This window comes from Callorhinchus milii, unplaced genomic scaffold (genome assembly GCF_018977255.1).
Source record: "Callorhinchus milii isolate IMCB2004 unplaced genomic scaffold, IMCB_Cmil_1.0 Scaffold4, whole genome shotgun sequence".
Classification (NCBI taxonomy): Eukaryota; Metazoa; Chordata; class Chondrichthyes; order Chimaeriformes; family Callorhinchidae; genus Callorhinchus; species Callorhinchus milii.
In genome coordinates, this window is record NW_024704745.1 from 59,796,749 (window position 1) to 59,809,967 (window position 13,219).

The 13,219-nt window shown below is 38.8% G+C and overlaps 1 protein-coding gene across 1 annotated transcript in view; it reads left to right on the forward strand.

Annotated features, from left to right (window-relative positions):
- The first annotated feature begins 568 nt into the window (after positions 1-568).
- Positions 569-13,219, forward strand: part of gab2 (GRB2-associated binding protein 2) — an 82,643-nt gene continuing 69,992 nt past the window's right edge. Inside the window, exon 1 of the mRNA XM_042334297.1 lies at positions 569-622. The gene's annotated coding sequence lies outside the window, so the exon portion shown is untranslated. The remainder of the gene's footprint in view (positions 623-13,219) is intronic.

The following is a 13,219-nucleotide window of genomic DNA, read 5'->3' on the forward strand; positions in this document are numbered from 1 at the left end:
AGGGGCCTGACAGTAGCATAAACTGGCATGCTGGAGTCAGTTGCCCAGTGATAGGTTTGACAGATTTTCATGTGATTTTCAGCAACACGTAAGCTAGGTGGTTTGAAATAAAAGCTAATCCCAACTGTGGAGAACTAGTACAAATACAACAGTTGGATTGTAAAATCAGAGAAGCACAGGACATTTACAGCACAGAAGGAGACCATTAAACCTATTCTATCTATGCTGCTGTTTGCTCCCTCAATAGAGATATCAACTCTAATACCTAGTTCTTTCCCCATATCCATGATATTTTTCCTGAAGTATTTCTCAAATTTCCGTTTTAAATGCTATTATGGACTCAGCTTCAACGGGATCAGAGTTTAGCATCAAGCTTAGTTCTGCCCTTTGGGGCTCTAGGCTACTTTTCAACCTTTTTCTACAAATTAATTGAAATAGCAAAGACGATGAGCATTGAGTAATCAGGATCATTAAAGGGTTAACTGAACTCTTGAACTCTGCAATGAAGAATGTCGCAACTCATTCCTATTGCGCTCTAAGCGTAAAAAAACCTGAACCTTCCCAGAGAGGTGTGGTGTGGCTTATACCTTCAAGAGCAGCTGGGTGAGAGGACAAAGAAAAGGTAATCTACACTATTTTGATTTAGCCTTGAAGACTTATCATGTGTAATTTTTGCAAAGTTAGATGTGTGGGGCGAAAAGAAGTGTGTGTGTAAAAAAAAATTCTGGCCTGAGTGATAATATCTTTCCTGGTTTGGTAATCTCAACGGTTTTGAGTAAAATTTTTGAAGCAGTAGAAATTTAAAGCCGAATATTTAATGGTTCTCTGCAGCTTCTCAGACAAAATTTGGAGGGAAATAGCAAAACAAACTCAAGTACCTAATTAATCTGGGAGGTTTTATTAATTGTGCTGTCGTTGTGACCTGTCAGAGGGGCAGCGTGGAATTAAGGTGAATTTACTAGGTTCCCCGGACATTCATAATGAAGGAATGCACATAATTTTCCAAGTGCATTCTCCTTACCAGACAAATAGAAACCATATACATGTGGCATTCTTGGTGGTTTGGTTTGGAGAGTAAATTGTCAGAGCTGCCGTCCTTCGAAAGAAATGTTGAACCAAGTTCCATCTCCCTGTGTTTAGGTGGACATTAAAGATCCACTAACACTATTCAAAAAAGGGCATTTTGTCCAGTGTCCTGACCAATAATCCCTGCAAAAAAATTGGTCATTCACTTCATGACTGTTTGTGGGACATTGCTTTGGGAAATTGGCTGTCGTGTTTGCCTACAAAATACACAGTCACCACACTTTACTGTAAATCCTGTGAATTCCTTTGAGACATCTTCCTGATGTGAAAGATGCTATATCAAATGCAAGAATTTGTGGACTCTTGTAGCTCAGTGGTTAGTGCACTCATCTCACAAGCGAGAGACCTGGGTTCGTATCCCAACAGGGCGAAATGTTGGGCAAGTTTCCTTACTCCACACGCCTCTGTTTACTGAGCAGAAAGTAGGAACCTGGTTGTTAGTCGATTGGTGGATCGCTTTTCCGGGAGAAATAATTCCTTCAAAAAAATAATAATAAATTGGTTACTTCAATCCACGACTGTTGTGGGACACTGCTGTGCGCAATTAGCTGCCGCATTTCACCCACAAAATATACAGTCAATTCACTTTACAGTATATTCTGTGAAGCGCTTTGAGACGTCCTCAACGACGTGATAAGGCGCTATATCAAACGCAAGGATTATTATTATTGATATATGTACTGAAGTACTAAAGACAAATTAGTATCAAGTCCTGTGAAGTGTTCTCGGTGCTGTCTTTCTATTCCCAGTCTGCTTCATCCTATGGCCCAGGTGAGATTTCAGAATGAGTGAGAAGTGATAGCAGGAATATTTGTGATGCAGGATTCACAGTCATTGAAAAAGAAATATCCTTTAATATTTGGGAACATTTTAATTGGTGACAGAATTACAATAAATTACAATACTTGGATCAGAACACATCCAAACTAAGATGAAACTAATGTGAGCCTCCAAACTAAGATGGATAGTCATTATTTGAAGCAAGTTGAAGTAAATTGGATACCATGGTCTTGGTCAACCACAGATTTGGTTTTGTTTGAGGTAGTGCAAGTTCAATTAATGCTTTCTGTGAAATGGTTTGTAAAACAAATAAATTGCTGGTTTCCACTTTTGTTCGATGGGGGGTTCTGAAACTGTTCATCTCAGTGCAGCAACTTCAGCTAAGAAGAGATGCAATATGCTCAGTGTTGGGTATATAAAAACATAATTATGGATTATCTCAGTTTCAAAGTGTTGATTTCATTCATGCTGCATGTACTCATTTTAAATAGAATAAGATGAATAATGTGATATGTGATGTGACAATTGCACTAGTAATAATTACTACATTGGGATACTGTTCATTTCATTCACTGCGCATATGCAAAGCCAGCCTGCTCTCTTTAACATACTATGTACTTATGGAGTTAGACTACCAGTTTATAATGGGACTCCACTATAGGTAACTATCTCCTTAGAGAGTACACAAGGATATATGAAATGGAAAATTCCATATGAGTCACTGGAACTGAAATTTAACTTAACATTGTTACTATTATGTTTACATTTAGGCCACTATCTGGCAAAGCAGCATGAATTCTTGTTCTTCACAGTTGAGTTAAAGATTTTCCCAAACCGCACGACCTGAAGCCAGTCAACAATTATAACAGAAATGTCACCATTTCTCAATGTTAATTAGCTCATGTGGGGATTGGGGGAGACGTCTCCCTGGAGCAAGCTTGATGGTCTCTCGGCCTTTCTGCTTCATAACTCTTATGGGGTATAACATAACATGTAGGAGCAGGAATAGGCCATTCGGCCCTTCGAGCCTGCCCCGCCATTCAATCATGGCTGATCTTCTAATCTAACTCCAGCTAATAACCTAACCCTGCCCTATCCCCATATCCCTTAATCCCTTTTGCAATAAGAAATCTATCTATCTCAGTCTTGAATATGTTCAAGGACTCAGCGTCAACAGCCCTTTGGGATAGTGAGTTCCATACATTCACCACCCTTTGAGTGAAGAAGTTCTTCCTCAACTCAGTGTGAAAGGACTGGCCTCTGATTTTAAGGTGGTGACCCTTAGTTTTAGTTTCTCCAACCAGGGGAAACAATCTCCCACTATCTTCTCTATCATGCCCTTTGATGATCTTATAGATTTCTATAAGATCCCCTCTAATTCTTCCATATTCTAGAGAATATAGGCCCAAATTGGTCAGCCTATCCTCGTAACTCATCCCCTTCATCCCTGGTACTAACCTAGTAAATCTACGCTGCACCCCCTCCAAGGCAAGTACATCCTTCTTTAAATAAGGAGACCAGTATTCCAGGTGTGGTCTCACCAGGGCCCTATACAGTTGCAGCAAGACTTCCCTACTCTTATACTCTAATCCTTTCATAATGAATGCTGACATATGTATGCTTTGTATGTCAGTGTACTCTAAGTAACATTAAACCTGTAGTTAAAATGGGCTCTTTCACCTTTTAATTGTTTTAATTTAGATTGAGAATTATTTCAAGATATTCTTTGGTCTGGTGCATTGCTCTAATTCTGGATTGAAACCCACCACTTTTTATAGATTTGGATGGCAATTTTTTTGTAGCCCTTACATAAATGAAAACAAATACATGTCTTGAAGGAGTGAAAATTCACTAATTATGATAAAAGTTTAAAAATGAATTATTATCAATGTGGTTTGCAAAGATCCCAAACTCTTTATTTACTGTAGCTCTGCTGCTACCTTCAAAATGACATATGCTTTCATTTGATATGCAAATACTGTGGTGACATGTCAGCAACATAGCATTCAGCCTGGTGTTTATATTTGTATTAAATACATATGCTTGAATAGTTCCTTCCCAGCTATAAGGTTATGTAATGTGTCTCTTGTCATTCTTATTGGTCTTCTCCAGTCGTTCTATGTGTAGTTCATTTTTGGCCAACCATCAGGGAGAAATAGTCCTATGACATGGATTAAAGGAGCTACATATGACACCCCTCCCCAAAGTTTTATAAACTTTGCAGACTCACCCACAGCTCTTCGCTCCCACATCAGGATCAAGACTTCATGTTTTTTCGTCAGCTGGGTATTTAACTCATTTGAAAACCTATCACCATACTTAACTGTATCCAAACTAAACTATAATATTAATAATGATAATCCTTGCTTTTGATATAGCATCTTATGATGTCATTGAAATGTCTCAAAACGCTTCACGGCATATACTGTAAAGTGGTGTGACCATATTTTGTGGGTAAACTACTGAGAGTTCCACAATTATATAGTTTCCACTTGGAGTGTGCACTCTCTAAAGGGACGCACCATACCTACCTAATCCCAAAGTGTTTAAACATGGTCTGATGAGTGCCAAGGCATGGGGACCCCTGAGTGGGCGTGGAAGACTTAATCAAGATGCTTAGCTTTTTATACAATAATAATAATAATAACACCAATAATAATAATCCTTGCATTTGAAATAGCGCTTTTCACATCTTCTAGACGTCTCAAAGCGCTTCATAGAATATACTGTAAAGTCAATTGACCGTATAATACAAAGCATAGGAAGTCTTTTGATCCATTGTGTCTAATATTTTGCCTTATTTTGAGAAGGGAAGGAGCTTCGCCAATGTGTATGATTGAAAATACTAGCTTTTTTGAAATGCGATTTAACAATCATACTTCTTTGTGCAACAACTTCACTTTCCCATCCTCATAGGCTGACCAGTGCTACCTTACCTCCTGCCCACATCCTCCTTTAGTTAGGAAACTGAAGACGTGTCTAGAGCTGTCTTCAGTTTCGCTGTTGGTTAGCAAATACATCAAGTCCCTCTGCTGTGTTGGCTTACATGTTTCATTACGTGACTTGATTTGAAAACTGGACCAACTCTCTCGAACTGAGGTCGATAAAAAATCAGAATGTCAATCGAGGCTGGTCTTAAACAGCACTCCCTTCCATCAAAGTCCTATACTCTACTGCTGGAGCAATAAGAAAACTCAAGATTGGCTCACAAAAATGGGAATAGAGGTGAACTAGTTCCTCAAATATTGAAACCCAAGTCAAATATAAAGAATATAAAACATTGAAGAAACATTATTAACGTTATGAATCGCCACAATTTCAACTTCATTTTATTTAGAAGAAATGAGCTTCATGGGCCGAATAGTCTTCTCTGGTGTTATGTTTTGTTACATTCTTAACACTGGTCAGGTTTTTGTTTCCCCCGAGGCCTTTGTTTTTGCTTCAAACAGATTCGAAAATGTTAAAAAAAAACCTACGCCAAATTAATTTATTCAGTGACTACGATAATTGGCATTAATTTCCAGAAATTAAAGGAGTGTATTTTTAGATAAGTATTAAGGAATAATACGACACAACTGAACTAACTTGTCATAGTACATTATCAATCTAGGAGCTGACTGGATGCAGAAAGTACACTGCAGCTGTAATTGATTAATGAACATTTTCACATTAGGCAATGGATCCACTGGAGAATTGATCTCTGTTGTGAGTGCCTTGTTGCATTAAATTGGATAAGAAATTGTAATGTCTGTATACGTGAAAGGCACTATACAAATGTAATCTTGTTGTTGTTGTTAGCTTGATTCATTACGTTGAGACAACAAACATATGCTGATATTTTATTTGATCCCCGGCTGCAGAAATGTACTTGAGCAACAGTATCAACAACCATCCTGTTTTGTGTCAGCCTTGCTCAGTTGGTATACTCTCACCTTTGAGTCATAAGATTGCCGATTCAAACTCCACCTCGGATTTCAAACTTGTATAGTCTAAGCTGACAATCCATTGTAGTGCAGGGGTGTGTGCTGCATGGTTGGAGGTTCCATCCTTCCGATAAGGCATTATACCAAGGTGGATTTTAAAGAACCCATGGCAATATTCAAAAAGAGGAGGAAGTTTCTCCCAGTGTCCTAGCCAACAATCCTCCAAATAAAATTGGTCACTCACTCCATGGCTGATCGTGGGACACTGCTGTTCTGCCGCGTTCGCCCACAAATAGTCATGCCACTTCATAGTAAATCCCGTGAAGCAATTTGGGATGTCTTCCTGATGTGAAAGACGCTATACCAAATGCAAAGATTATTGTGGAAGTTAACAAAGAGGAAATAGCATCACTTCCGCTTCTAATGGTTATTCTTTTTTGTTCAAGCTTCTGTATCAAAGCAGCGCTGTAAAATCCACCTTCTCTGTGAATATCTGTGAACTCTGTTAATTAAAATTCAGTTGAAAATCACCGACTGATTAAGTCTTCATTATTACAACAGCCTTGGAATTAGACCAGAATTGTGACTTCTCTGTGAGAAAGTATTCAATCCAGTAGCATTAATATCATCCATGCAGTTACCCGAACTGAGCAACAGTCAGGTCAGGTAGAGCTTGCGCACACCTAGGGAACAGAGTTTATGACAAGTATTATTATTGAAGTTAGGCTGGTTTCCCATGCAATGGTGTTGAAGTATCGCATTCCCTGAGCTGCAACAGCAGTGGCATTAGTCCGAAACTTCAGGTCAGACCATTGAACCAAATTTGAAGGGGAGGGAGTATTCACACTAAAACCATCAGTGTATTATCATTGGTGATGAATATTACAGCACCCATCATTGGACCCGATAGAAGCCTTTAAGCTTATGAGGGGTTTTGATAGAATCAATAGGGAGAAATGTTTCTACTGAATCAGTGGCTAGAGGACATTGATTTAAGATAGTTAGCAAAGAAGCAAATGAGGTTAGGGGGATATTTTTCACAGTGTAGTTAGGATATGGAATGCTCTGTCAGGAGCAGTGGATGATGCAGAATCCATATAAGCTTTCAAGATAGATAAATATATAAAAAAATAAGTAAACTAAATGGTACTGAAAGGATTGCTATTTAAAAGAACCAACACAGACACGATTGGCCAAATGACCTTTTTCTGTGCTGCAAATGTTTATGGTCTATTTGGGAAAAAAGTATCTTTCTCTTCAGCAATATGTTGGTTGTGAATAAGAACAAGTGCACAGTTTAGGGAGAAAATAAAATAAACCCTGTGAAGCGCTTCGTGATGTGTGCCCGATGTGAAAGGCAAGGATTATTGTTGTTATTAGAAACACTAGGCCAGAGTTTACGGATTATTTTCCAAGTGAGGATTTGAACTGTTCTAACTAAAATTCTGCTCATGCCTTTCAACTTAGAATAGAGTTCTGATGTGGAGTGCCGATTGCTGAGAATTAAAAGCACATAGACAGAATTTACAGGCACTAAGAACAAAACAATGCTGGGACATTCAGTTACAATGAGAGCTCTCAAAAGTGTTTATGTTGGAGCAAAACATTTTTGGCCTTATAAAAGAAATACTCCTTAAATGCTTTGCAGATAAGGGTTTGCTTTCTTTGGAAATTGGAAGTTTTGTGCTTCTGATTATTTGGGACTGTTCCCATATTGTCCCACCCCCGTATTAAAGCAATATGGGTTAAAGCAAAGATGCAACAGAGTCACTTGTAGGAATGGGAGCAAAGTGATGAATGTTACAAGATTGTTGCAATCTTTTTAACGCTATTCAAATTTCCACATTCTGTCCAAAGAGGAAGCACTGATGTGAATCTTTACTTATCTGGGAAACTGTCCAGAAAATCCTCCAAATATTCCAGCAGTAATTTTATTTTAGTAAACACTATGTAGCAGAAGGTTTAGAAAGAATGTTAGATACGGCTTATGACATGAACTTGATTTTGTACCAAATTATCTCTACCTTATTCTTTTTATGGAGTTATGGAGTCTGAAAAATGGGGATAGCAGCCTGAAAAGATTCTTGTGAATTTACGTGATGACCAGTGATTGAGTCCATTTTAATGGTTCAATTTGGTTAGTTCAAAATATGAATGACAAAATGAACATGATTTAAATCAAAGGAACACTGTTTGTTACTCTTATCCAGCGCTTGAAATCTCATTTTTACGACTGCACATTAAATAACTCACCATTTTATGAGCAAAGGATTTAAAATCCATACACAAAGGGCAGCTTTTCCCACCTGCTGTGAATGCTACTTGACCGTACGGTTTGTTGTTATTCCTCTCAATATGGCGACAAATAATTTTGGTTTCTCTTTCAACGATTTTTATTATTTTAATAATAATCTTTGCATTTTATATAGGGCCTTTCACATTAAGAAGAGCTCTCAAACATTTCACAGGTTTTACTGTCAGGTGTAGTGATTGCACTACAGTCAAATTGGTAGTAACCAATTTAAGCATAGTAATCTCTATTTGAGTTCCCATCTGCCAGTTCAGATGGACATTAAAGATCCCGTAACACTTTTTGAAAAGCGAAGAGAGTTTCTCCTGGTGTCCTGGCCAACAATCCCCCAAATAAAATTAGTCATTCACTTCATGGCTGTTTGTGGGACATCGCTGTGGGCAAATTGGCTGTCATGTTCACCCTCAAAATAGTCACCACACTTTGTAAAGTGCTTTTAGATGCTCTGCTAACGTGAAAGGCACTGAACCAAATGCAAGGATTCTTTATTTATTTTATTGGAAAATGCCGCAACCAAAAGTGCTTTAAGCTACAAAAATCCAGTCTGATGGCAGATTGCCACATTATACCTTCTAGCTTATGGTCTGAGAGAGAGAGACAGAGACAGAGAGATGAATGATATGAAGAAAGAGCTATGGGAGCAGAAAATGTATTGAAAAGTGAGCTTTAAAAAGGTGTCGAAACACAATTTGATAAGAAAAAATGAATAATGTTTGGAAAATGCATGTATGCTCTAGCTATCATTTGTAAAATTGCACTTCTCAGATTCTGTGTGGATAGATCAATTTGCTGTATATTAATTGTTTACAACTTTATAACTGCAGACTTGTTTGTACAGCTGCAACTACCTGTCTTGTGCCTGTGTTCTTTTTGTCGACTCACACGGTCTCTCACTGAGAGAGTGAATTGAGCTGCATGTTTAATTACCTTGACGGGGCACGTTCTAAGCACATAACAGTGTTTTCTTTGTGTCGGATGCATTAACCATATAAATGGTCATTCTGCAAAACAGGAAATGAGTGGAAGATCAAAGTTGTGTATTTTGTGGATACTTCATACATATACAGACCCACCATTTCTTTCTTGCAATGTGTGCTCCTGATGGTGAGCAATCTATTGTTGAGTACAGAATGCACCTGCGTTTGAATGATGCATTTTAGTCATTAGCCAGGGACATTTCATTAGGCAGGGATGTAACCGTCAACTGCAGTTAAAAATAAGAATATACACGCGGTGGCGTGTATAACCGTGTGTAAGCCATTTGAACTAAAGAATAGCTTCTTGCCATCCCTTGTGTGTTCCATGGATTCACTCCCAATGCTAAGAATAGCTGCTCTGAGTGGAATCAGCTTTCAAGGATTTTTGTTTATCTGAGCCGTAAAGATTGGATATTGGCAAACTGCAGCCAATCTGCTCAAGAATCCCATGAGATACCAGGGATGTACCCGCCTCCCTCTGCACTATTCCACAAAGTACATTACTGCTTGTGTACATCACCCACCTCTAGCAAATAGATACAGACAGAATGATACAAACAGGTTCAGAGGTAAACTGGATTGACCAGACATTATCGAGAGGAAAGAGTGACCAATCCCACCCACCTTTTCTCCACATATCTCCACACCAGAATCACACAGTGAACACCCTCTTTCTTAAATTGGACAATTCAAGTGGGTGGGGGTAATGGGACATGTGACAGTATTACTGATGATAATATGTCATGTTTTTCCCCCATTATTGTATTCCCTATCCTGTGAGTTGAACATAAAATCGTGTTCACTTATGATTCCTACTGTACCTGGAAACTGCAGCTAATAGCAACAAAAAGAATATATGTACGTATGTAGGGAGAAGCTTCTATGCCATGGAGCATCTCAGCCAAAGCCTACAGTGCTTTAAGATACAACAGTTCAATACGATGGCATGTTAACTCAACATTAATTAGTGTCACGAAGAGGAGAGGTGTGGTTTGATCTCCCCTGGCAGAGCCTGACTCGATTTTCCTCTGCCCATGTCCCTGTGTCCCTGGGAGGGGAGTGGTGGGTGTGGAGGACACATGGAGCAGAGAAAATCCATTGCTGAGCTAGAGTGGTATCACTGAGCTGCTCTTGAATGCCTCCAGGTAATCAGCTAAAAATGCCTATTAGCAGCGGTTTGGAGCAGATTGTCTTCTCACAAGAGGTGTCTGGCATGATGTAAATGGAACAGTGGGAAAGGAGAAAATAAAGGGTTTTAGCAATTATTGAAATTGGCTAAGTGAAATAATATGTGCTTTCAACTGAAACAGCAATGGAAATTCTGTAATATGTTGAGACACCAAAGGCTCTATTTTAAGAGCAAAGTGATCTTGAACGTTAATAGACTGGACTGGCTCTTTGTTCAAGTATGTCATCTCTGGAAACTGAGTAGAATTCAGTTCAGAGATTTTAAGCCATTCTGATAGCTGCCTTTCTGAGTGCATTCATGGTCACAGTACAAAAATTCATCTTATCTGAGGATTCATCTCTGACAAAGAATTATGAAGGAAAAGGAGGTGGAGCAGGATATTGCTCTGAAACAGAATAGATCCTTCACTAATGAAACTCAAGGAACACTTGACATTGACCTGGTCCTTGCTCTCTGAATATTGTTTAAAAATTCTATCGTGTGAATTGTAAAATGGAGAAATGCACCAATTTTAAGACTTTTAACAAATGCAAAATACTGCAGATGCTGGAAATCTGAAACAAAAACAGAAGTCGCTGGGAATACTCAGCAGTTCAGGCAGCATCTATGGAGAAAGGAAAATGAGTCAACATTTCAGGTTCATAACCCTTCATCAGAACCCTGTTCCCTTGTCTCTTATATAGGCTTTCTTATTCTCTTAGATGCATTGAGTTTTTTGTTTCAACCACAGCTTCCACATTCTCACCTGTCTCTGCGTGAAAAAGTTTCTCCTAAACTTCCTGTTAGCTCTCTACTGGTATCTTAGATTTATACCTTCTCGTTTTAGCCTCACCACCAAGTGGAAACAACCTATCAACATCCATCCTGTCAAGCCCTTTTATGATCTTGAATCTCTCACATCCCCTCTCAATTGTCTCAACTCGAGAGAACAAAACCTGCAACTTTTCAATCTTTCTTGATAGCAGTATCAACTTCATAATGGTTGTGCTATTGTGTTGTATGTACAAGATATTTTTCAGTGAAATAATGTATAATCAGATAGCTTGCTAGGTGTTTGTGACTGAAAAGTTATACTGCAATAATATATTGAGGTGCTGTAGTGAAAGTAGCATTGGGCTGAAAGGTCAATTTCTTTTCTCCTGAACTTAGATTTTGTATAAAATGGAAAAAATGATTTCTCAATAATAAATCCAGGTTCGTTGGAGTGGATAGCTCCAATATTTATACTTAGCAGTATTCTAGACTGGGAAGCAATGCCTGTGTTCATGTTTAATGGGTCATACCTTGCTTGAGTCAAACTAATCTGAAAGTCGCGGTTGACTTAGTTTCTCTTTCCTATATTTGTTTTTTATTTTTTTCCTATACGCGCATAGCTGTTAACACACCAAAGTAAAATACAGAAGCAGGTGCGTCTTTTGCAATTCCTGACCATTCACAGCAGAAATGTATGTATTGAAGCTAGACAGGACAGGGACAGATTAGAATTTTGGTCTGGCGACAAAGCAGCACAGTGGGAGAATCGAGTTAAAGATGAACTGGGAACCCTATCATGGAATCCTGTTTTCTATACTGTGTTTGGTATTTTGCTCTTTCTTCACTCCTTCCTTCCCATCACTTTTAACCGAGTCTTGAAGCCACTATGCCTTTGGAATTATCTTTCAAAATCTCTTTGCCTCACTTCCTCTCTCCTGGTCTATGAAACAAATACTTCTAAACGCACACCTTTTCCACCTTCTTGCACTAAAATTCACTCCATTGTGAAGACACAGATAGAAACAGCGAATGTAAAAGCTGCCTTCATTCTCAGCTTATCTTTATAGAAGCACAGTCTAAAGTAACATCGATGTGAATGGTCAGTACTGTGGTTTCAAGAGACTGAAACCATTCTGTGGCTCATAGCAAAACCTGCTTGCGCTGGAGATGGGCTTGTTGGGACAGTTTCTCACTTTGGCTGAATTGGCTTGTTTGAAGCTGTTACTTCCTATTTATTTTTGTGTTGACATTGTTTGTTATGTCAGCCACTGCAAGATAAGGTATTAATACTTTGCTTGGAATGTCGTGCACTTTGAAACACTTAAGCATTACAGATTCCAACAAGTCATTGAAAAGCAAACTATGTGGTGAGAAGCAATGATTTATGCCAAGCTGTGCCAATGTTAAGTGCACTGAAACCCTACCAAGTGTGAAGGGCGCTATATGAATCCAAGTTGTTGTTGATTTGCATCCTTCCTTGAGTAAAACTATTTATGGATTCAAACAGAATGCCTGAAGGATGACTTTAACCTTTTGTTCATTACTCTCATTACTCATTATTCATACTCATTACTCAGTAACCTCATTACTTTTGTGCTGCGGTTTTCCAATTTTGTGCAGTCAATAAAACTTGACAGTGCTCAGCAATGTTTGTCAGCTTGTGGCTCTTTTGGGTAGATCTGAACAAGTCTTACTGAAATGGCTTGCTACTGCATGATGACAAAAAGAAAACTCTTTCACTTATATAACCCCCCCTCAGCTAGGAAAATGTCTCAAAGCACTTCACAAAGACAGAGTGGAAACACAAGCAAGATGGGGAACTAGGGAAGGTAGGAAGCAGGTGACTTAATACACCAATAATAATTTAGAAGGGTTTTTAAAGCAAAATGTGAATGTGCGAGGCAGAATGATTTTGTGAGTAAGTTCCAAAGAGTGAGCCAGTGTTTCTGAAAGCTTGGCTAGGGGGGGGGCGGTGTCAGGAGAATGTTCATTAGATCTGAGTTAGCAGACCAAAGTGAGAGGGTTGGAGAGTGGGACTGAAGTAGAACGTAAAGGTAAGGTGGAGCAAGGAAGTAGTAGGAACTTCAGAAGGGAGTGGTAGGATGGTCAGTTCAAAGATTTTAAAGTTAATACTTTGTGGAATAGGGATCCAATGGAGCCTGGCAAGGATGGGGTGTTATGCACGAAGTCTAAGAGAGCA